Raw genomic sequence first — 24,140 nt, 5'->3', positions numbered from 1 at the left:
TCAAGATTTTCTTCCCAAGATAAAAACTTATATATCTGCCAGACGGGATAAGGGCCAGCCAGACTCCATGTGGGTAAATGTCTTCGTTTTCTTGTCCTCAGGGAGACAGCACAGACCAGGGGCACCGGGAGTGCAATGTTAATGTTGCCTGTGTCATTGCTGAGCTGTCCAACCCCGGGTAAATGACTTGGTCTCATCGGCCCTCAGTGTTTCTCACGTATGAAATAAGGGAACTGGATTAGGGGACTTCTAAGGCTCTTTCTGCATCTAATATTTGATAAAACAGAGGTGTAAACAGTGGAAAGAAAAGCACGGAGTGGTGAGGAAAAGATAAGTGTGGTAGTTCAGTGCTTGAGGAAGGATTTTCTGGGCAGAGAAGGAAACAAGCCAGGGCAAGGCTGCAACAAAGGTTCTCTCCGTCTTTGTTCAGCTCCTGTCTCCCTGATGGTTTTAGGTAACTCAGGAATGCTCCTTTTGCCTGCCCCTCCTTATTTTCTCTTTTTCTCTCTGTCCCATATTTCCTTACTTCTTTCTCTACACCCCTACCCACGACCATCTTTACATCTCTCTGAGGAATAGATGTGGTTAGGATTTGTCAGGAAGACACAAGAAAAATAAAACTTGTTGGAAAAATAGTTTTCCACTTTGTTTTTTCCTCTTATTTCCTAGGATCTGTTATAGTTTCAATTTTGCTAAATAAAAACAGTGAAAATTTTCAACTCATGGGTTGTGTGTTCATCATGGTGATAATCACGGTGCAGGTACTAACGTTGAGTGCTTACCGTGCGCCAGGAAGAGCGGTAACTTAGTTACTCCCCCCAACAGCACTAATGAGGTAGGTCCTGTTACTAGCACCATTATGCAGATGCGGCCGCTGGATCAGAAAGGTTAAGTAACTTGCCCACGGTTTCCAGCTAATTATGACAAAGCTAGCCTCCGATCCAAGGCAGTTGTTTGCCAGTGTCGCCTCTTTCATTCACTTGGCCTAGCTGCATCTCCTCTGAGGCAGAGATGATATGTTTTATTCATTTTTCCCATTCCCTTGAGATTTGGTGCAATGCTGGAGGAAAGTATACTTTGAATTCGTGTAGGATGGACTTACAGGCGCACCGTCCTACCTGGGAGAGAAAGCTGTCCAAGGCGTCCTCTGTCTCCAGGGGAGAAGCTGTGCCCATAAGTGCCCTCCCAGCTGTGCAGAGATTTGTGTTGACAAATCTTTGACTTGGCATTTGAAAGTATCTGCTTCCTGTCTGTGTGAAGTTTTTTTTTTTTTTTTGCGGTACGTGAGCCTCTCACTGTTGTGGCCTCTCCCGTTGCGGAGCACAGGCTCCGGACGCACAGGCTCAGCGGCCATGGCTCACGGGCGCAGCCACTCTGCGGCATGTGGGATCTTCCCGGACCGGGGCACGAACCCGCGTCCCCTGCATCGGCAGGCGGACTCTCAACCACTGCGCCACCAGGGAAACCCTGTGTGAACTTTTATAATTTAGAAGTTTCAGTTTTAAGAAAGTTAGACTAGTTTAAAGGAGTTGAATTATATTTCTGTGCAAACAGTGAAACTGTAGTATCATTTAAACAAATGTAGCTGATAAGTTAATATATGAACCAAGAAATAGCTGGGAACAGAACGTCAATGAAAGCACTAGATTTAATTGTGAGGAAAAAAAATTCCTTTAAGGTTTTATTTGCTTGAATGCATTTGACTTTGGAGATATAGTAGTTTTGCACTTACAAACATTTGATACAGGGGAAAAAAATGGATCAATGTGTTTACATGCCAGGGTCAATCTTTCTACTACTATGTATGATGTTAGGGGTGAGAGAAATAAGAGAGCTCATTCTTTTTATATTTGTTGCCATGGTACAAGGATAATATCTTCTTGTGAGGATGTCTGTATTAGAGGGTGAAGGATGCATTGTTTATTCATTATGTCCTCTAAGGTCTCACTTACCTGGTAGTTGGATTTCCAGCAGCTCTATCATCTGGAACATACATAGGTGCCTAGAAGTATAGGATCATGGAAGATTAATGTTGGAAGGGATCTTAGAGATCCTTTAACCCAACTGCCTTATTTTGCAGATGAAAAGGTACAGCCTCAAACAACTAAGGGACCTGGTCATGGATTAGAATAAAGTCTTCAAATAGAAAATGATAATTACAAAGGTTGCATACTATTTACCCTATTAATTTACTTTATAAGTATTTGTGGAGTACCTCATAATGTGGAAGACATTAGGGGTAGAGCAGTCCTCCTTGGTCTAGGAAAGATACAGGCTCTTCTTCGAGCTCTTACCAAACATATGTCATGAGGACACAGATGAGAAATATCTGAGAATGAGTACTGATAAACTTTTTTTTTAACATCTTTATTGGAGTATAATTGTTTTACAATGGTGTGTTAGTTTCTGCTGTATAACACAGTGAATCAGCTATATGTATACATATATTGACGATGACGGGGACTTTGTCTTGTTAACTCCCCAGTGTCTCATGCCCTCCGGGGGATGAAGCCGCTGACCACAGCTGTGACCACAGTGTCGAAATCTGGGAACATTTAGTGTTGCAAATCTACTGACTTAAAAAGCCTACAAGGAATTATAACATTTATTTATTTATTTATTTATTGGCTGCGTCGGGTATTAGTTGCGGCATGCTGGATCTTTCGTTATGGTGTGCAGGCTTCTCTCTAGTTGTGGTGTGCGGATTTTCTCTCTCCAGTTGTGACACATGGGCTCTAGAGTGTGCCGGCCCAGTAGTTGCGGCGCACGGGCTTAGTTGCCCTGCTGCACGTGGGATCTTAGTTCCCTGACCAGGGATCGAACCCGTGTCCCCTGCATTGGAAGGCAGATTCTATACCACTGGACCACCAGGGAAATCCCTGTAACTTCTTATTCCAGTGCTAAAACTTAAATTCATGTTGACAGCCCCGAGTCAAGAAAAAGTTAAAGTTCTTTCGACCTGTTCTTTTAGCAAAGTGGTTAAGTATACATTACATTTTAGCTTTCAAATATAAAGAGTATAGATGAGCTTCACTTCTCTGGGACATTTACTCATTTCGTCCTCAAAACATTTAGTCATCGAAATCTGTTGAACACCTTTTATGCATAACAGCTTATCTCTAGACCATGAATAAATAAGTTTGATGTTAGTGGAGGGGAGATTGGTCGTCGCTGTAAATAAATTTGATGTTTGGCCGTTAACTTCACAGCAGGGTTTTGTGTACTGAAGCACCATTATGAAGGTTGGGATGAAAGAGCTCACGCTAAATGTGGGAGGGAGACGGAGAAATAAATAAGCTACAGCAACTTCTGCAACCCAGGCAATGTGCCAAGTCTGTGACTTCATTTGATCCTCACACCAGTTCTGTGTGGCACTCAGTCGTCCCCATTTGCCGATGAGGAAGCTCAGAATCAAGGAGTGAGTTAATTTGCCCACGATGACATAGTTGGCAAATAGCAGGGTTTGGATCTGTGTCTCTGTGGCTTGGTCCATTGTCCTTGAAGCAAGTGGCATTTCCCTCTTCCACTGACATGGAGTGTAGCGTGGTGGACACATGCATTCGTTCATTTATGTATCCATCCATCCATTCAGGAAATATTTGGAGACCAGCTTTATGCTGGACTCTTTAAGGAGGTGCAGATACGAATTAATAGTAATTTGAGCTATGGCATAATATAATAAATAATAAAAGTTCACGACAAAACTATATGACCGTGGCGGTTTTTAATTTTAGACTATAGACTCAGTGCTACTACTTTAAGATTATGCCTCTTATATTTGGAGGAATTATTTTTTTGAATTTTAAAAAAACATTGATTAGCCGTGAGAACACCAGATTAGCCGTGCACCTCCCAGATTCCAGGTGAGTGGGATATCAGTTGATGGTGGTTTATTGCCTCGGCAGCTCTGAATTAGTGAAGCCTAGATGGTGACATTTATAGCACATAGAATTAGAGAACAAGAAGTATACTAACAGCATGTTCTAGAAAGCACAGGATCTCGAGCCACAAGATCTGGGTTTGAATGAAGGCTCTTTCACTTGGGTGGCATTGTGCAAAATTTTTAAATCTCTTTGAGCCTGGATTTACTGATTTAATAGTGTTTATGTCACATAGTGTTATGGGAATGAAAAGACACAGTATATGTGAAAAATGCTTGGCAAAGACAGCTGTAGTGTTTAATTGTGTAGAGATAGGATCATCACTCTGATAATTGTCTGGCCAGGGTCTCAGGTGTCTTGTGAGGATAAGAGAGCATTTGACATTGGACCCAAGCTGTGAAGGAAAGACAAGAAATAGAGCTGTACAGAGGGATCGTTATGACTATAAAGGGACAAGAGTGTGAGCATTTGCCCTTTTTTTGCCTACTCTGTTCCTAGCCATTTCTAGTGACAGGTACCACTGGCATCCTGCAGCCTTCTGTTTCCAGCCCCTAGGGTTGCCTCTAAGATGTCTCATAGTGGTGTCAAAAGCCCACTGCTTTGAATGCCCCCCTGGTTTCTAATCCACTGCTTGCTTTTGGTCATTCCTACTTGTGTGCCCATCTGCTCTCCAGGCCTCCCGCCATCGGCCCATCTTGCTCGCTGACTAGGCTCTTCCTAGGAGCAGACTCTCTGAATCAAGTCCCCTGTGAATTATACCCAGTTTGCCTTCCTTCTTGCCATCTGTCTTTCCTGAACGCTCTTGGCAAATCTCAATAACCACACAACCAAAAAAGCAAGAAAACTTTACTGAGAGGAGAAGACAGAGTTAGGGAAAATGATGTGTACAAGCGGGACAAAGGATTCTGTAGGGCAGAGCGGACAGGGAGATAGGGCCTGGTGGAGGGTATTGATGTGAATGGGAGCCTGTGGGTAGTTTCAGGCAGTGAGCTGCCTGAGCATCTATCTAACAATAGGGCAGGTGTCCACTCTTCTCTGTGTGTGCAGAGAGCCTGTCAGTCATATGTGCCTCTGTGAAAGCATTCGGTAAGAAAATCAATGTTGTAGGGGGAGTGATTCCCATCTTTACATGTGGTTTTAACCCTGACAGGTGATTTTCTAAATCTCCAGCTAGGAGGACAGGGTGCAGCTGACCAAGCATCTCAAACTCCTTTCTCCCGAACCTCCTCCCTTGGGCGCCCTCGGTCCAGTTACTGTGGGTACCACTTGCTGTGGTTTTGTCCATTAGCCGGCCTGTGCCTGCCATTGTAGAGGTCCTTTGGAAATACATTATTGGAGAAGAGCAGCAGAGAGGAAGTCTGCAAACCAACAAGAAAACAAACAACCTACATTCAGTAAGAGCAGGGAGTGTATGACTCACAGCGAGAAACACAGAGGCAGACACCCCCTCTTTGTTTCCCTTTCAGGCTTCAAAACGTCAAGGTGAGAGACCTCGCAGCTTCTGAGGGAGAGCCTGGTGGATGATGAGGGAAAGCCTGGTAGATGGAAAAGGAGAGTCTATTTTGAAGCCGTGTAGAGGTGGCATGCAGAAAAGATAGCATGCCCAGTCCTCCCGGGGCTGCCCCGTCTTCTTCAAATACGACCGGAATGGCTTTAGTGGTGATTTCATCTAGTTGAATTTTACTCCTTTAAATGATATTGCAGGGCTTCCCTGGCGGCGCAGTGGTTGGGAGTCCGCCTGCCGATACAGGGGACGCGGGTTCGTGCCCCGGTCCGGGAAGATCCCACATGCCGCGGAGCGGCTGGGCCCGTGAGCCATGGCCGCTGAGCCTGCACGTCTGGAGCCTGTGCTCCGCAGCGGGAGAGAGGCCACAACGGCGAGAGGCCCGCGTACTGCAAGAAAAAAAAAAATAGTATTGCAAAAACGTGACCTGTCAACTCTGGTTTTCCCTTTTCCTAAAATGTGTTCAGCGCTTTGGGTGTTCTTCGGGAAACCTAAGGCACAGGGGAGGAGGTCCTGAGGAGGTGTGTGAAGAAGTGGTGTTAGGCCAGCTGCTTCCATTTCTGAGGAAGCTCATTATGTGTAACCCCGAGGAGGTTTCTGAAGGGCTTGTGCCTGAGAGGCCTTGTTCATAATTAAAATGTCTGTTTAAAAATCAGTGTCCCATTGCACTTGAATATTTGATTTGCTGTCTGTGAGGTTTGCTTTCATGTTATTGAATTTTTAGATTTGTCAACCACATTTGATGGATCATTTCAGTAGCATCCAGACAGGATGAGCTAGCTATAGGAAAGGAGGCCGCATCAACCCCACCCTTCCCATATCCGGGGTGCGTGTTCCCGCATGAAGAGTGGTGCTTGCGGGTGCCCTGAACGTTCGGGATGATTTACAGAGGCTCTGATATGGGGTGTGAACTCCTGCAGGGAATCCTGGTTCCTTGCTTCAGCTCTGCTGATCCCTTGCTGTGTGACCTCCGGAAAGACTTTTCCCCCTGTTTGCCCTCAGCTTCCTTGCACGTTAATGGAAACAACAACAATGACACAACTCTTTCTCTTTATTTCTAGAAAGACTGTTGAAATGATCTCAGATTTGCTTTGAATTGCAAAACCCATCTATTAAACATGACACATATTTGCATATATCCACGTATGTGAGTGTACGTATCACACACATGCACACATCTGCTACTCACGCTAAGGCAGAGGCCAGGCAAGTTGGCCTTGAGTTCCCTTGGTGAACTTGGACCCCCGCTGCTTCCTTAGGGCTCCACATGGCACCCTGTGTGGTCTTCATAGGTCGTTTCCCAAGGGTCTTCCCTCTCGCAGGGAATGGTCTCTCTTCTTATTCGGAAATCAGCTTTGATTTCTCTTTCCCCCTCACCACTCATTTCCAATCTATCCATCACCAATCCTGGCAGCTCTTCTTTCAAAGCATATTTCAAATCCACCCACTTCTACTGCTGTCACCATCATCAGCAGCCTCTGTTGACTCCGTTGACTCCTCTCTGTAATCCGTCTTCCACACGGGAGCCAGAGTGACTTTTCAGAAATGTAAAACACATTATGCCAAGCCCTGCTTCAGACTAGCCCGTGGCTCCTGGCGCTTCTAGGATGAAATTCGAACTTCTAACCATGGCCTCCTTAGCTTCCTTGGTGGCCTTGCCCTCCCTGCCTGGTTCACTAAGCTCTAGTGAAGCTTGACTCCTTTCTGTTCTTTAACACCCGACACTTTCTTACCTTAAGAATTTTTAAAAATAAGCTTTATATTTGTAGAGCAGTTTTAGGTTCATAAAAATTGAGGAGAAAGTACACAGAGTTTTCATATATCTCCTGCCCATGTGTACAGTCTCTCCCACTATGGATACCCCCCCCGCCAGAGCAATGCATTTGTGACAGCTGATGAACCTACATGACTCATCACTGTCACCCAAGGTCCACAGTTAACCTTAGGGTTCACTCTTGATGCTGTCCATCCTATGGCTTTTGACAAACGGATGATGACATGCATCTACCATAATATAGTATCATACAGAAGTTTCACTGCCCCAGTAAATCTCTGTGCCCCTCCTATTCTTCTCTCCTTCTTCTCATCCCTGGCAACCACTGATCTTTTAACTGTCTCCATAGTTTTGCCTTTCCTAGAACGTCATACCCTTGGAAGCATACAGTGTGTTGCCTTTTCAGAATAGCTTCTTTCACTTAGTGATATGCATTTGAGATTCTTCCCTGTCTTTCCATGACCTTAAGGATTTTGCTTTAGCTTTTTGCTCTGCTCGCCTTTTCCTGTCCACCCTATTTAACTAGCCTCTCGTGTCACATCACCTTCTCACAGGTTCTTTCTAGCACTTGTTACCCTCTGACATTTTCTTTTATTGTTTACTACCTGTCTCTCCCGCGAGATTTCAAGCTCTGTGGGAGTGAAGGTCTTGTCTGCCTCACTCCTGGTTGCGCCCCAGTGTCTAGAACAGTTCTTAGTGCATAGCAGATGCTCAGTAAATGTTGGGAGAGTCGAATGCATCAGTGACCTTCAATATACGAACCTGTTTTAGCTTTCCTCTTCTCTCCTAGTTGGTCTTCAAGGTGACAAACTCTCTCATTCACACTGCTCCAGGTTTTGTTCGGAGGAAGAGGCAGACATTCATGTTAAGTCACTGAGTCTGAGAATTATTTCTTGTTCACCTTTGGCTTCTGAAGCTCTCTTGGTTGTCTGCTGAATTTAATGGGCCTCCAGGCAAGCGGAAGTTGGGAGCCTTGCACAAGAGAGAACAGAGGCGGTAGAAAATGATTAAGGGAAAATAGCAGAAAAGGGTAATTTTACATTTATTGAGTCACACATTGTACTCTAAGCTGTGTGTAACATAAAAAACGAATTAGGAGACAAGTCAGATATGAAATGAATGAGCACATACAAGCCCACAAATACTGCAGAGAGGAAGGTATTTCTCCAGATGCCTCTTCTCATTTACCAAACTGTAGCCTTATCAGAATATATGGGCTCGTTCGGGAGAGGCATTACGCAGCCAGTGTTTGTGGCCCAGTCATGCCCTGGCGGCACAGAGAGACCTGCAATTTCATTACTGCTTCTTGAAGAAACTTTCTTCGACCTAACAGACTTTCTAGGGAGACCAAACCAGCTGAGTTTAATGTTCTCATTAAAATGTTAAGGAGGCTTTATTCATGAATGGCTGAAGCTGTAATTTCTTTATCCTCACAAACTGTGGAAATATGTGGCCGTCTCTTACAGTGGCGTTCACCCAGACCCCTCTCTCAGGAAAGTCTGCTTAGTGGAGGGGTTGGCTGGATCTAGGGGCTGGGAAGGGGATTATCTGGATCGTATCTTTCAGGGATGTAGTGGAAGTGATGGGAGGGGGCCCCCCTTCCTTGATCTGTTTTCATGCTGTAGCTCTTGTTGTGTAAGCACTGTTTGTCTACTTGACCTTGAGTTCTAACTTGGAAATCACATGAGAGACAAATACTCAAATACACACATGCACCCAAATGTTGTGGGAAGAAGTGGGTTTTTATCCTCCCATAAGCAGTAGCTTATTGAGGTGAGATTAGAAGAAATCCACACATGTTGAGGTGCTGGTAAGCTGAACAGGGAGTTGATCTGGAAAAGGAATTATGTGAATCACAGGTGGAGCTGGCACTCAGAACTGGCTTTGGGTGGTGACCAGTGCAAAAACATAGCTGTAGAGCTTTAGGGAGTGGATACAGATGGCAAATACAACTATTTTTCTTCCTCTAAATATTTATAATGTTGTACAGGTAACACTGAAATCGTAGAGCTGTCTGTGGTCCATGTATAGCTAGGAAACTGTATTGCCAGAAACCTCAAACTGAAACTTAAGGGGACGAAAGATTAAAACATGCTCTCTTTTCCTCAATTCCTTATTATTAGAAAGCATTGTCTGTTGAATGGTAACAGATCTAGGTCCCACGATACGCAGATGTGGTAATGTAAGTAACATCTAGGGATTGTTTAAAGATATTTTTTTCTTTTTCCATTGATGGGTCATTGAGGTACTTTACTGTGGGTCAGATTTAAATTAAAATACATGCGTCCTAGAGTTGTCAACGTTTTTTCCTCAAGAGGCAAATCCTTCTTTTCAGATGTGAGTGCAGGGCTTTCGTTAAAACTGTTTCAGGGGCTTCCCTGGTGGCGCAGTGGTTGAGAGTCTGCCTGCCGATGCAGGGGACACGGGTTCGTGCCCCGGTCCGGGAAGATCCCACATGCCGCGGAGCGGCTGGGCCCGTGAGCCATGGCCGCTGGGCCTGTGCGTCCGGAGCCTGTGCTCCGCAACGGGAGAGGCCACAATAGTGAGAGGCCCGCGTACAGCCAAAAAAAAACTGTTTCAGGTCAGAGGGGGCAGTGGAGTTGAAAGTTAACATAGGAGGCTCTTTCTACGTGAAAATTGGATGGGTTTCTGAAGAGGACTTTTCTGGAGGGGTGACCATCTCAGCCCAGTGGTTTTCATGGTGTTGATGTTGTTAACGTTAAAAAGAAACACTCATGATTTTTGAACACAAAGAAAGTACATGCTGATTTTAGAAATACTGTTGATGAAATACATTTTTAAGAGATTCAGAGCCAGATATAACAAATTACGCTGCCGGCTAAGCCAGCTCTGCTCTAACTCTTGGTTGGTTGATATGGAATGACTTGCATCCCCGTTTCGGGGAACTGCTAACCTGGTTTCTGAATTCTGACATGAATCCAGAGAGGCAGGACCTCTTGGGGTTCTATTTAGACCTAGCTCCACCTGTCGTGTCTCCTCTTTCCCTTTTCCAAGATAGGATTGCAATCCCTTTCCTGGTCTACAGAGCGAACCCATTCTGGAGCCTTCTTGGCTTGCCTACGAAATCTTGGTGAGCTATGATCAGGTCCTTACTTCCTAGTTTGACTCAGAACTGTTGAAGAAGTGTAAAGGTGTGATGAGAGCATCAGTAATTATAGGGTCTGGACAAAGTATCATGGGAACAAATGGAGGGACTGACTAATTTATCCCAGGCTACTGTATTTCTTTCGGAGAACTTTTATCTGTCCTCTAGAGTTCTTCTCTTTGCTCATTTGCTGTTAGAATGTTAGTTGTCACATCTGACCACTCAGTATCCCTGCCCAGTCAGCCCCTCTGCCCTTTCTACTTCTTGGAGGTCAGTTACATCCACAGCCCTGTGTTTACCTTATGATTAGGTGCCAGTGCCAAAAGCCTAGAGGAGATTTTCAAAGTGCATCCGTGTGCCATAGTATTTCCCTCCGGCTGCTGAATTCTGTTGTGTCTTAGGCTAATACTGATTGGTCAGTTGATTCTTTGATTGATTAATTCATTCATCAGACATTTGGGGAGCATATACTATATGCCAGGGGCACATACTACATGCAGGTGCTGGGATAAAAGGGTGAGCAAAGCAGATTTGCCTACAGAGTTTTGCTGATCATGCACAGGGGTGAAAATAAGAGTGAAATACCTAAAGAAAGCCAAATTGCTTTTCTGTAATTCAAAGAGTATGTGTGAGATTGCCATATCACAGCCGACTCTGTAGAGTACTCCGTTAGTGCATTTCATGCAGGAAGTGGTGGTACCAGACATTTTCTGTATTATAATAATCTTCATGTATTTATTAAGCTGTAACTTGTAAGGCTTCCTGATGGGGCGTTAAATGAGCCTTTTTGTGTGCTACATCGTGTCTTTGTCAGGAAGCACTCTGGTAACTCCTGCCTGTAATGAGGCCCATTTCAGTCATTCCAGGAGGGTTTGGGGGATCGGCACAAAGAGGGGTAAGACGAACACTTAGGAAAGGGTTGGATTCATGGTGGGTTGAAGGGAGCGTCCTTAGGAAAAACCGGAGATAGAATGAAATCCTTTTGCCTAGTATATTTTATGTCTCGGTACCCTTTGAGCACAGCGGCTGAGTAGCCCAGCATTGTTCTACATTTTGAAAACTGCTAAGAAAATGCTAGCTTACTACATTTATAAAGTTATTTTTATAATAAATTTATTTATTTCTTTTTGGCTGCGTTGGGTCTTTGTTGCTGCGCGCGGGCTTTCTCTAGTTGCGGCGAGCGGGGGCTACTCTTCGTTGCGGTGCGCGGGCTTCTCATTGCGGTGGCTTCTCTTGTTGTGGAACACGGGCTCTAGGTGTGCAGGCTTCTGTAGCTGTGGTGACCAGGCTCAGTAATTGTGGCGCACGGGCTTAGTTGCTCCGCGGCATGTGGGATCTTCCTGGACCAGGGATCGAACCCGTGTCCCCTGAATTGGCAGACGGATTCTTAACCACTCTGCCACCAGGGAAGTCCCTAAAGTTTGTTTTTTTTGCCTTCTCAACTGTTGACCTGGCAGCAGGTTGGGAGAATCTGTGAACTCCAAGTGTGACGATGGGACAGCAGAAGAGCCCAGAAATTTTCCTATAATTTCCAAGCTCTGTGCCTGGGAGGTCTGGCTACACACTGATAACAGAGGTTCGCCTCTGGGAAAGGAGAGAGCCTAGAAGAGGGGAAAGAAGTATGGGCACATTAGTGAGGAACAGGGAAGAGAGATCAAGGGGGGAAAGGTAGAAAGATGCTCTGTTATCCTCGCTTCTCTCCCTCATCTCCTTCTTCTCATAGCAGGAGGGGGTGAGAAAGCAGGCAGATTGAAAAGGAGAAGAAGGGAGTTGAATTAGAGACGGGAGGGCACTTGGAGGTGGTAAGGGAGAAGGAGAATGAGTCAGAGGAAGCGAGGGGGAAGGAGGCAGGATAAGGACTACTTAAATGTAGGGAGGGAGAGGAGACAGGCACAGAGAGGGGCGTGCACACCGTGGTCTCACCGAGAGCCTTCAATTGCTCCCAGCGATGCAGCAGCCAGATAGCCAGTGTCCCTCCCCGAAGACAGTTTCCTGACTTTTGTATTAACTTTAATGCCATTCGCTTTATGGTCCCTGTATTGCTGGTTGCAGCTGCACTGACCCTCTGCGTGATCAGAGAGCGGAGACTTAGTTCTGTTTTCCCTGCCCCCTCGCAGTGTTCGGCAGACTTCTGAGTCAGTGCTGCTTGCATTTGATGTCTGCCATTCCTCCTTGTCTATACAGGTAGGGGAGCTGAAAGGGAAAAAAAAATGTTCCTAACGGCTGCCGCCTTTAGAGCTCATGCATACACATATTCAAAGCAGTTGGGAAAAGCAACTGGATACAGTCACAATCCAATATTTTTTCTAAGTAAAGGTAGTTGACTCCTTCATTGCTGGGCTGGGTACTTGCCCTAACCCAGCACCACACTCACTGCGCCTATAGGTGGGCTGCTTCTTGAAACAACTTTCCTCTTCTTTTTTCGAAGCTCAGCTCAGGAAGCCCTCACAGTGTTCCAGGTCTGGGTCAGGTGCTTTCTAAGTGTGTACCAGAGTCCTCCTCTGTGCCCTGGCTTCTGGTGCCAACCTTTCTCCTGTTAGAGCTCCCGTTCCTATTGTAATTTCTGTTCTTCCCCTACACTTTGGGCTCTTTACACAATGTTGGAGGTTATGGAGCATCTAAACAGATGTTCACTAACTGCTTATGGAACGAATGAATGGCTATGGTGCTGCTTTTGTAAGCGTAAAACAAAAGTCTTCTAGAATCAACTATGCTTTAGGAATGAGTGTCCAATCAGCCCACGTATTCTGGAAGAGAAAAGTTGACTTAGCCAACAGTAAGGGATTTCTGGGGACTTTATTCAGCTATAATAAAGGGACTGTGATTCCTTTAACTTCTGGACACCAGAGGACAGTCTTGAAGTTTCAGGCAACCTGTTTCTTGTGATTCTAGCAATTGCAGGTCAGATAGATGAGGAGCTTCAAAACCATACTTCTCAGACATGAATGTGCATAGGGATCACTTGAGGATCCTGTGAAAATGCAGATTCTGTTGCAGGAGGTTTTAGCATTTCCGGCTCCCTGGTGATGCTGCTGTTGCTGGTCCGTAGACCTGACTCGAGTCACAAGCTTTTAGAATACTTTCTAGTAAATAAAGTTGGGATTTATTCTATGGGAATATACAGATGCATTTTTATAGTTTGAGGAACCACAGACTTCCCAAGAGAAAACGTAGAAATATGTAACCCTTATGTCAACTCGGAAATTTGCAGGAAGTCTTTCCTACACTTAAAAAGAGGAACCCTATACTCAGCCCCCCAAAACTGCTTTCAAATGATACTCTAGGTTGTACTGCCCTTAACTAATACACAGCTTTATTTATGAAGGCTTTTGCAGATTTGCGAGGCCCTGGCCCTGACCCTAGCCCTGGTGTAGCTACTTTAGCAACAAGGACGGCTTTTAAAGCACAAATATTCTGTGGAAGATCGACAGTTCAAGGGCTGCGTTTACGATGAGACCTTTGCATTCATGGATTGTGACCATGCAGAGACCTTCTCCAAGGACAGCCAATTAGAATGGCTGGAAGTAGGAAGGGGCAACATTCAGCTCGAACTTTGCAAGCGAAACCTTGAATCTGCTTACATATATTCCAACAGCTCTCTGAGTTTGCTGTTCGGAGTTTTCTCTAACACGGCTGCCTTTATTTTACAGGTCCTTTGCAGCCAGCACGATGCCACCTTTATAACCCGTGGAGGAGAGAGCGCTCACCATGTTCAGGTAAAGGGACGGCGGGTACAGCAAGCAACGAGCACGGCCACTGGCAGGTCGCTTGTCACTGTTTGAGAAGTGATGCGGCTTAATCATTCAGTTGACATCACTCTCTTGTGTTTTACTCACTTATACTGGGGTGCAGAGGGCCAGTCATGGGTGGTCTCAGTGAACTAATGTGCATTTGGGGAGCATCTCAGAGTACCTACAACAGGGGCTCTGTAGACAACCAGGGAGGAAACAGGACTGGTCACCTGGAATCTCTTTCCATCTTCTACAGTGCTAACATAGAGTTATTGCTATTGTTCCTCTTTATTGCCGTATTAGAAGGCTTTAATCTTTTCAACATTGATGTAAACACTGAAGACTCTTCTAATTAAAGTCTTATCTCTGTTCCCTTATCTGAAGTTGGCCTTCTGAAGATTCTTTGCATTTTCCTTTTCAATAAATGTATGTCCCACAACTTTGATTTGCCCCACTAGGTCACCAAGATTAATTTTCCATTAACCTTTATGGCTTCTTTCTTTCTAATCATCTTTTTAGAGTATTAAACTTTGGGTCAGCCTCTGTATAGGATATAAACCATCTCCTTCTTTGATGGTCTTTATGGAACGGACATAGATGGTGATGATCTCTGGTCCGTTGACTGAATCTGGCCCTGTTAATTGAATCGGACCATCTGTGGATAGACCCGCACAGGCGTTCCATTGACCATGGCAATTTTGTCATTGGCCTTGCCTCTTTTGTGACCCAGTCTGTATTAGTTTTCTCTGGCAGCTGTAACAAAGGAACACAAACTGGGTGGCTTAAACGACAGACACTTACCATCACGCGGTTCTGGAGGCTAGAAGTCCGAAATCCAGGTGTCAGCAGGCTTGGTTCTTCCTGAGAGTTGTGAGGGAGAATATGGTCCATGCCTTTCTCCTAGCTTCTGGTAGACTCAGGTGTTCCTTGGCCTACGAACGGCCGTCTTCTTCCTGTGTCTTCGCGTTGTTTATCTCTGTGTTCAAATTTCTGCCCTTTTAAAGACACCTGTCGTCTTGGATTAGGGACTCCTTTAATGACTTCATCATAATTTGACCATCTGCATAGATTCTACATCTAAATGAGGCCACATTTAATCAAGACTTCCACACACTTTTTGGCACACCTAATTCAACCCATAACACTATCTAAGGGAAGGGGACTTCGTTCCTCTTGGTTTTCCCTAAAGAAACTAGCACAAAGCTTGTCGCTTAATATTGGTTGAACGAGTGAATGGCAAAGACCATAATGACCGTGGCCAGATTCATTTGGCAAAAGCAAAGTGCAGTGACCAGAGGTGGGCAGCTCTTATGCTCCCTTATCCTCAGTGACCTCTTACTTTTAGGATAGTCCCAGTTCAACAACATCCTAAACGGGACACGAGCTTTCCTTTAAAAGTAAGCGCAAGTAGACCTTTTCTGAACTGTAGCCCTCTCTGTGAGCCAGGCCCGCTTTCTCTACCGCATGGCAGGCTGACAATTTACACGCCACCTCTATCAGGACATCAAGATATCTTTCCAGCTAATTCAATACCATTGCAATCATACTTAGCCGGGCTATTCTTTCTTTCCAGCTGCATCACTTTGGGCTTATTAAATTTAACGTCTGTTCCAGAGCTCTCATCTCTAAATGCAGTCCTGAAACAGGTCTGCTCCCGTTGTGTCTTCTCTCTTCTCTGTGCTTCCCCAGGTAGAAATTATTAGCAATGGTCTTTTGCGTGTTGCTTAAGATTTGAGTATCGGTAACATGTGAGGATCCTGGTCTCAAGATAGCACTTAAATGATCCGTTCCTCAGAGATGTTTATTTAGAAAACCCTTATTTCCTGCAAGGGTAGAGCTTTCTGGACGTATCTACTGTGACTTCCAGGAGAGGATTACCTTTCTGCCCCAAAAGGAAGCCTCCTGCTGGGAGAAGTCCAAGGCCAGTGGGGACTTGGTCCTGGGAATGAAGCAGGCATCTTTAGAGACCCTGTGAATTGATCTCAGGCCCCGGGTTAGTGCTGCAGGTGGGCAGGCCAACATCTAGATACAGACTGTGTGGCTCCCACCTGGGCCCCCCAAGGCTGGACATCACGTGGGCTGGGATAATTGACTTCCAGGCTTCCCAACCCCACGGAAGCTTTCCTGTTCCTGGGGGTGGGGCTGCAGGCCATCCCATGGCCGAGGGATAGTGTTGGCCTAGACAGCACTGGCGTTATAAGATGATGACGGGCAGTAGAAAATGAAAATGAAAATAAAAATTCATGTTAGCCTTTTTCACGCTGACATTAGTCCTAACAAAATTGGTGAATCACAAGGCAGATTTTTATGGTGTGTGTGATGCCTGCAGGCACGGTTCCACCAAATGCCATCGTACATGGTTGTATAACTTCATCCTGGCGCCTCCACTGCTTGCTTGTCTTTTCCATTTTATTGAAGTGCTGACTACCCTCTATTACAAGTGCTTACTATCCTTCTGTAATAACTTCCACGTGAATCCCCTCGTTTGGTGTGTGAGAATGTCTACAGGCCTAAATTAAAAGTCAAACAATTTGTTTTTGTCACACAGCGACCATATCAGAGTGATGGTGGAAGAGCTCTTTGATGGTGACGTGTCGAGTTCAGTGAGCAATTGCATCTCGGTCGTTAAACAGTCCTTAAACAGCTTGTTTAGTACCCTAAAGTGGCACTGCTACAATTATACCATTCTAATAAATCTTATTTTAATAACTAGGTTATTTTGTGTGTACCTAACACTTCTCTACCATTAAAGAGAAATAAACCAGAAATGAAACCTCAAGTGTCTTGAAAACTAAAAACTAACTTATTGTTGCCAAGTCTTTTCCCCTCTTCCATTTTGCACTTTCCAGTTTCTCTAATCTGAGATTTCTGAAAATTCAGATATACCTGTTTCGTGGAATTGATAATAATATGCATATTCACTGTGAAACTCTGACTTTTAAAAAAAAGGGGAAATGCTTTATATGCTATTTTAGTTAATAATTAACACGGTAGTTTTAAGGCCTCTGAAATTTTGGAGTGTTTCGATGATACATGGGAGACATTTTAATTAAAGAAATGATACCTTGAATCAAGATTCTATCAGACTTTCTCAGAAAATACTTGCACACGGGTAAGATACGAATCTTCGTGTTTGTTCTCTTTGGGTTCTTTTCCTGCCTGTCTCCTGACGGTTGGTTCTTTTTTTGTTTCTTTTAAATCTGTAAGTTTATACTCAGAGCTTTTAAGCTGGTAACATAGGAGTCATGAAGAAGAGCAGAGGGCTTCCGGCAGAGAACTCAGAAGCTTGGCATACTTCTCCATGTCTTGCTGCCCTGACATTTGGCTCTCACTAAGCTCTATCAAGTTTTCTATAATTCTTTCATATTTTCACTTTCTTTTCCCCTTTTCATGTATGACCATCATTTTCATGGCTTTTCCTTCCTTGTGTTTTTGTTTGTTTATAAGACCATTCAGTTTGTTCATTTGCTCCTTCACTCACTCATCCGTGCAAGTATTGTCCTTCTCACATGTGCCAGAAATGGCTCTGGGGATAGCATCAAGGTGGTCACAATTTAGGTGGGAGATGGTCGTGCAGAAATTGTTGCTGTGTTGGGGCTCTGTACCGTGTGCTCCGCACACACAGGGAAAAGAGCAACGGAGTTGGCTTGGGGAAGTCAGGAAGTGCTTCAAAGATAAGGTGGCATTTGAGTGGACATTGAAAAGAGTAAGAACCTTGCCAGATGGACCCGTGTGGTGGAGAGAGAACATTCTAAAGGAGAAAGGGTGGGCGGCCTAGCAGGGAGGTGTGGGGAGCAGGGTGTGTGTGTACCGCTCGCTGTTTGGGCGACGTTGCTGGAGCGTGAGGTGGGAGGGAGGGTGTAGGGCTGGCTGAGGCTCCGCGGGAAAGTAGGCATCGATGGAGAAGGTCCCCTTACATACTGTGAGCCTTCCTTCCATCTCAGGTCTGCAACCTGTTGTTGCCTCGGGTTCATCCTGCACCTTGCAAGGAGGCTGCCTGTGTTAGCAGGCTTATCTCCTGCCAAACGCCTCACTGCTGCTAGAGGGAAGTCAGGGCTTCCTAACCTGGCTCTCGAAGAGCTCAGAGCCCTCTCTCTCTCTCTCTTTTTTTTAACATCTTTATTGGGGTATAATTGCTTTACAGTGGTGTGTTAGTTGCTGCTGTATAACAAAGTGTATCAGCTATACATATACATCTGTCCTCATATCCCCTCCCTCTAGCGTCTCCCTCCCACCCTCCCTATCCCAGCCCTCTAGGTGGTCACAAAGCACTGAGCTGATCCCCCTGTGCTATGTGGCTGCTTCCCACTAGCTATCTATTTTACGTTTGGTAGTGTATATATGTCCATGCTACTCTCTCACTTCGTCCCAGCTTACCCTTCCCACTCCCCGTGTCCTCGAGTCCATTCTCTGCGTCTGTGTCTTTATTCCTGTCCTGCCCCCTAGGTTCATAAGAACCTTTTTTTTTTTTTTTTAGATTCCATATATATATGTGTTAGCGTACGGTATTTGTTTTTCTCTTTCTGGCTTACTTCACTCTGTATGACAGTCTCTAGGTCCATCCACCTCACTACAAATAGTTCAATTTCATTCCTTTTGATGGCTGAGTCATATTCCGTTGTATATATGCGCCACATCTTCTTTATCCATTCATCTTTCGATGGACACTTAGGTTGCTTCCGTGTCCTGGCTATGGTAAATAGAGATGCAATGAACTTTGTGGTACTTGGCTCTTTTTTGAATTATGGTTTTTGAAGGGTATATGCCCCGTAAATGCTGGGTCATTTACTCCGTAAATCATCTGTCCTGGCTGCACTCGCCTGCTTTGCTTCTCACACAGAGTTTGTTCCTTTGTCCTTCCAGCCTCCATCTGCAGAACCCCCCATCCTTCAGGACATCACTCAAATCCATCCCCTTTATGAAACTTTTCTCCACTCATGAGTAATTTACCCCTTCCTCACTGCAGGGGACCTTTCAATGTCCTCCTCACATCACAGTGTCACATGCCTCTCTTATCTCATGGGTTAGTTCTCTAACACTCTCAGAAGGGCTGGCAAGTGCAGAGGAAACGGCCTACATCCTATTACGTGTCCTGTTTGTACTCAAAGTGCACAAACTCACATATTATAAATGCTGCATTGACGTTCGTTAAGAGTGGAGGGAAAACAGAGTTCCTTTAATTTGTAAGGCTGCTACAGAGGTGGAACCGAGGGGTTGATTACTTGTCGTATGGAAGAGGCAGTGGTTAACGTAAGGTCCAGATGACACTCTTGCAGGGCAGAATACTTGTCGGTGAAGGGAGAAGGATTACATTAAACAGAAAGCTGGGATATGGACAGAAAAGCGGTCCACTTTGAAAACTAGTTAAACCGCCCTAAGGCTGAGACATGGGAAGAAGAGACTTAGAAAGCCATTAAGCCATGTGTGCCTGGTCTTGACAGCGAGCGACAAATGACAAAACAGGTAAAAGCACCTATATTGCATTAAGAAGCTCTGCATCTTTCTAAGAGATGGCCTCTGGAAGACTTGATTCAATTTAAGACTTCTCCATTGCAGATCTGGAGACAATCACAATTTCAGAAACATAAATATATATTTATATAAATATGCATATAAATATATTGAAAGTCTGCTGCCACTGAGCTCAAAAGACCATAATCCTATTACTTGTGATTTTGACAGGGGTAAGTATGAATAACTGAAAGGAGAGATCGATTAAAGGAATAATATGAACAGGAATAATGGAGTTAAGGTAATTGAGGCAATATTGGGCCTAATGGACCTTGTTCTCTTAATGCCTCTCTTCTGCTCTTCGTATCGAGTTGGCCCTAAAGTCCATTCGACTCTGCACCGGGAGAGAAGAACATAATGGAAGAATTAGTATTGCTGTCTATAAAAGAATCAATCTTGTTTTTACAGAAGAACATCCATCAGTCTGTGAAACCAATTAGCTGGAATTTTTTACATTCAGCTTATAAGGTAACGAGACAAAGCAATGAGCAGAGCCCGTCTGCCTCGCACGTAGTAGATGTTCAGGAAACGTTTCTTGAATTAAAAGCCAAAGCAGACCATGGATTTAGTTGAAACACTACTTCAGTGTAAGTCCTTTCGTCGGTACTAATTCAGTCCCATCCCTTTTCCTCGACGGACTGTGTCTGTCGTACTCAAAGTAGAGATGATTCAGTTTCATTGATCTCTGCAGTGAGTTCTCTCACACGTCAGTTGCCGGGCAGCCCAGGCCAGCCTCGCGTGACCTTGGGTCTCTGTATTACTTAGGGTCTGACCAGTGGCCTGTGACTTGGTTTTCGGCCCTGTAGGGCACTGGCAGATTACATGATTTTGAGAAATATCTCTTTGATGACATTACTGCCTCTTCAGAAAACTTCACTGTCTCCCCTTTGTCTCCCGAGTTACAGGCTCATTAATGCTTTAGAGTCCCTTCCCCACCCCACAGAGCTTCTGCGTTTGGACTTCTCCCACAGCCTATCCACACTGAACTCCCACCTGCCCCTGCTCAGGCCCGAGGCGGAAGGCAGATTGGTCTCTGCACGGCATCATCCCATTTTCAAACGGGCACAATGCTCCCCTTGGAATTCTTCTTCTCATATGTAGATCCATCCAATTAGAGTCAGTCTGCCCAAGGCAATCGTGATAGTCCTTAAAACTGTATGTTACCAAGAATCGTGCTGTGAAGACGTTTATTTCAGTGAGATGAATGGTGTTAGGAACTAGAGAGTTGCAGGCACACGGTAACAAGGTTGTTTTACCAGCAGGTATTTCAATGATAATGATGTTTTCAGTATCCACAGGAGTGTAACTTCAAAACCTGAACATCACTGAAAAGTATATTTCACTGTATCCCTTTTCACAAGTTTGTAGTGAACTAAACTGGTATTTTAAAAAATGATTTCAACATCGTAATGACCCGCTATGGTGAAAAACTGAGAGTAAAAACTTAAAGCAGCTGTATTTTAAGTAGAAGAGCTTTTTTTCCTTTCTGCCTTAGTCTGCATTAAATAAATCTTGTTTCTCCATCAACTGAGCACTTTGTATCTAACACACATCACGCAGACTGTACAGTAGAAATGTTTGTAACGTTTATTCTTCGAAACTGAGTTTAAGTCCTTTTTCCTCCATTGAGTTTGCCTCTTACCATTCCACTCTTCTGTCATGGTTTTCCCCCCTCCAGATACCCTTTTTTATGCCAATTATCCACTCAAGGACCTCTTTAATATTTAACCTTTTTGAGAATTTTTAAAGGCTGCTCTGAAATACGGACATATTTTTATTTCACATCGTTAGGACAATGTGACATCCTTGTTTACAGAAAACATACAATTATTAAATTCAGTTTCACCCCAAATTTCTCTTTTCCCTACTTCCTATTCTACCTGAACATTGGGTCTTGTCTAAATGGTTAAAATTTTTTTTTTTTTTTAAATCGAGTAATCCCCATTTCAATGTCAACGTGAAAGGATGAAGAATAACTAATAGGTTTCAGGTTAAAGATGGTACATGTTTTATTTAGTTCCTGGCACTTCCTGAAACACAATTAAAGTGACACTTAAGGGATTTTTTTTTAAGTTACATATCTATAAGAACAAAGGAATGGGGGCTTCCCTGGTGGCACAGTGGTTGAGAGTCCGCCTGCCGATGCAGGGGACGCGGGTTCGTGCCCTGGTCCGGGAGGATCCCACATGCCGCGGAGCGGCTGGGCCCGTGAGCCATGGCCGCTGAGCCTGTGCGTCCGGAGCCTGTTGCTCCGCAACGGGAGAGGCCACAACAGTGAGAGGCCCGCGCACAGCAAAAAAAACAAAAAACAAAAAAACAACTCGAGGATACTGACATCAGGGGTTCCCAAAGAAGAGGCCTAACTAGAACAATCCTAAAATAAGTCTCAAATCAACCCCCCTCCCCACACACAAAACCTTCCTGTTGACTCTCTCGGGCCTCACCAAAAATTACCAGCAGACAGCCAAGGATCATCAGACATTTACGGAAAGTCTCTATTATGAGAGACAGAAACTAAAACATGCAAACAGAAAAAAAAGCAACTTGGAGGAAAACAGAACCTTTGCAGGAAGAAAACATCTTAAAAAAAGAAAATCATTTGTATCTTCAGATAGATAAGGTGTGATATTACAACTGTGAAACAGAAGAGACTTTATAAGGGTTGGGAGATAAAGTTAAGGAAATCTCCCAGAATGTGAAGTAAAAGAGAAAGAATAGAAAATAATATAGAAAAAATAAGAAATTTATAAGATTGGTTCATGAGGTCCAACGTCCAAAAACAGCAGCACCAGCTTGAGAGAATATAGAAAACAGAGGACAGAAAACCGTCAAAGGAATAATTCAACACAATCTCCCCCAACCAAAGATAGGAGGTTCCCAATTAAAAGGTAATACCAGTACATGGTCATGAAACTTGACAACACTATATGATGTGCTCCAATAAATGACAGGGTAAACCAAAAAGACCCCAGATCCCAGAGACGGGACCAATGTAAGAGCCAGCTGTGCAGAGGGACAAGTGATCCACTGATCTCAACAGGAGTAGGTAGAGAGCTTCAGGAGAGACCACTTGAAGATGATGAAATTGATAAAACACCTGATCTATTCCTACTGAGAGGAGATTTACAAATCTGGGGGCCGCTTTGGGGATAACCTCAGGATAATTATATAAGGAAACTAACCAAAGTGAAATGTAACACTGATTTGTTACATTGAAATGAAACATTTCAATGAAATGTAACAGGAAGGAGAAAAAGGAATGCAGAAAAGGAAATGTAATCATAGAATATTACATGACTCAGATACTAATAATGTCTCTGTAGCTATAATGATTTAAAATGGGTATTTAATATAACCAAAATTGTGCTAGAATTCTGAGGATAGGAACATGGGACAAATATAGGTGGATGAAAAGCAACCAACCAACCAATCCTCATCTTCCTTATTGGAAGGCCAATAGGTAACGCCTAAAATTGAAAAACCAAGAAATAGTGATACAAGCATGTTATTAAAATCAGTTCTCAATTTCCCCTCAATGTGGCGCACATAGGAACAGATAACTTAGAAACATAGTAAGGTGGGGACATCCATTTGGGGACTATTGTATAGCTAAGAAACTTCCAAATGAAATCTTTTCAGATTTTCTAATGAGAAACCTGAATTTGCTTTCATGAACATAACTTCTTTTCACATTGCTATTTGCCTAAATAGCTAAATAGAATTCTTGATCAAGATGTCAGTGATTCTCCTCTTGGAATTCATATTAGTCCCTGTCAGATACTACACAAGCATCGATTAAGAAATATTCAAGCTGTTTCACCACTATTCCAAATTTTACAGCAGTTAAGATTATGTTTAAAAAATCCAACAGCTTTCATCATTTTCTTTGCTCTATAAATGCAATACTCCGATACTGCCCTTTGAATTTTTTTTCTATGAAGTAATTAAGAATGATGACGGGACCCCTAATTGGTAAAATGCGTGTTCATTGTCAGAGCAGTCACCCCATAGGTAGCTTGGATGCCAGTGAAAGGGCACATTAGCCCTCAGTGGAAAGAAGTTTCTGAAACCCATAAAGAGAGAACTTGGGGAGCTGATACCAAGAGTTTTGCCCACCAGTTCCCCCTCCCCAACTTACTAGAGGCCCACCTTCAGCCAGCTGTACCTTGCACGTCTGGAATGCAAATGCCTCCCCCAGCTGCATGGACGGCTTCTCCGGAAGGGCAGTAGTGCCTTCTGCAGCGGCCTGTTAACATGGGTGTCCCTGGACATGCAGTGCTTCTCAGCAGAGCAGTGGGGACTGTGCCTTTGGACTCTGGGGAAGCTGATGGCCAGCTGTGACCTCTCCAGCTACACGGGGCCCCACCTTCTTCTCTGAGGCTGAGGGGTGTCAGGACCTCATAGCAAACCTGGAACCAAGTCACAGCACAGCGGTGTGCTGAGACCTACCGGCTGGGATGCGCTGATTTCTAGATGTGGAAGCAGAGTCCCAAATGATGACTTAAAAAGTTGTAAGCAGTTAACCTGCGGGCCTGGCACTACTTAACAGGTGAGACTGTGTTACGAACAAATTGGCGTAAATACAAATTGATTCTCAAGGAATATCTCTCATGTGGTCATATTAGATCTTCCA

General features: G+C 44.3%; 1 protein-coding gene across 3 annotated transcripts in view; it reads left to right on the top strand.

Annotated features, from left to right (window-relative positions):
- The window catches only part of ENOX1 (ecto-NOX disulfide-thiol exchanger 1), a 590,187-nt gene that overhangs the window by 118,318 nt on the left and 447,729 nt on the right, over positions 1–24,140 (top strand). For all 3 annotated transcript variants that reach the window (XM_024755644.1, XM_024755643.1, XM_024755640.1), the window contains exon 2: positions 13,916–13,981. The gene's annotated coding sequence lies outside the window, so the exon portion shown is untranslated. The remainder of the gene's footprint in view (positions 1–13,915; positions 13,982–24,140) is intronic.

This window comes from Neophocaena asiaeorientalis, unplaced genomic scaffold (genome assembly GCF_003031525.2).
Source record: "Neophocaena asiaeorientalis asiaeorientalis breed wild unplaced genomic scaffold, Neophocaena_asiaeorientalis_V1.1 scaffold59, whole genome shotgun sequence".
Taxonomy (NCBI): domain Eukaryota; kingdom Metazoa; phylum Chordata; class Mammalia; order Artiodactyla; family Phocoenidae; genus Neophocaena; species Neophocaena asiaeorientalis.
This window is presented reverse-complemented; position numbering and strand designations above follow the sequence as displayed.